The sequence below is a fragment of the Pteropus alecto genome, unplaced genomic scaffold (assembly GCF_000325575.1).
Source record: "Pteropus alecto unplaced genomic scaffold, ASM32557v1 scaffold139, whole genome shotgun sequence".
Lineage (NCBI taxonomy): Eukaryota > Metazoa > Chordata > Mammalia > Chiroptera > Pteropodidae > Pteropus > Pteropus alecto.
Window position 1 is genome coordinate 3,767,607 of NW_006443567.1, and position 1,526 is coordinate 3,769,132.

The window sequence follows — 1,526 nt, forward strand, 5'->3', positions numbered from 1 at the left end:
TAGCAAAAGCAGTTGTAAATAAATATCTATGCATGTGCAAATGCTTTCAGAGCCTTAAACAGTGCATTATCTATGCATTAAAATATATCTGTGCTTATAAAACAGAAAATGACTGATATTTTGTGCTGCAGCATTCCAGAAAGCCATGTTCAGACTTGTAATAAGTTTAGGATTGTTTAGACTATCCTTTATTCAATGATGATCAAGTTAATCCAATCTATGCTGAAGTATGACCTAAAGCATAGATATCCAATTATTTTCTTTTTTCTTTCTTTCTTTTTTTTAAAAAAGCATTCTTTCCTCATTTTAATCAATTTTAATCACTTTAGCAAGGTATTAGATAACCAGATTATAAGCTAAAAAAGTTGGCATTTTTTAATACAAAGGTCTAAAACCTTGAATGAAATTGAATTAAGTGCTCCAGGGACAAACAGTCTAGATCACTAATTTTTTTCTCCCTTTCTCAAGTAGGGAGAGCTTATAAAGACAATATGTGAGGTAACATTCCTGTGGTTGGGTGGATACTAAAATCAACTACCTATTCCCACAAAAATGGAAAGAACTACCACAGTGTTATATCAGTACTGCCATCTGGATAAATGTTTTACTATTTTAATAATAGCTCTCATTTCTACCAGGCTTTATATTTTACACAGCTCTTCCACATTTATCAGCTCACCTGATCAGATAGTCAGGTTTTTGACAGTGGGAACATATAATATGGTCATGAAAGATCCACTGCCTTTTTGTATGCTAAGTAGTCAATGGTGCTCTTATTTGTCAAGTAATAATATGAATGTGTTGTTGTCTAGACACAAAGGTGACACTCACACAATCAGCAAGACGAATGTGTACTTGGTGACTGGTGAAGGCAGTAAGGCTTGCCATACATATCTGCTTGCCTATTTCCCCTGGCAACCAAACACTGGCCAAGGATTGGGGACAGAGTACGTTACTCTAGAATAAGTTATATTCTATGTAAAGTTTTAAGGAGAAAAAACAAATATCAAAACTGGAAGAGACCTTAGAGACCATCTAGTCCAACTATCTTTAAAAATGGAAACAAGAGTCCTTCCCCACACCTTCAGTATTTTCTCAAGCCAAGTTTTATTTTTTAATTAATTTTTTATGATAACATTGGTTAATGAAATCCAATAAGTTTTAGTTGTACAATTTAACAGTAAAGCATACACACACACACACACACACACACACACACACACACATACTGTGTGTTCAACTACCATAGTTAGATTTCTTTCTGTCATCACACATTTGACCCTCTTTACCCCAATTACCTCCTCCCGCCCTCCTTCTCCCTACTTCTGGTAACCACTGGTCTATTGTCCATGAGTCTCTGTTTGTTTGTCCTGTTTGTTTGTTGCTTTTAGGTTTATATCCCACATACAAGTGATATCATGTAGCTTTCAACTTTTTCTGCCTGGCTTATTTCACTTAGCATGGTTATCTCGAGGTCCATCTATGTTGTCGCAAATGGCAGTATTTCATCTCTTCTTATGGCTGAG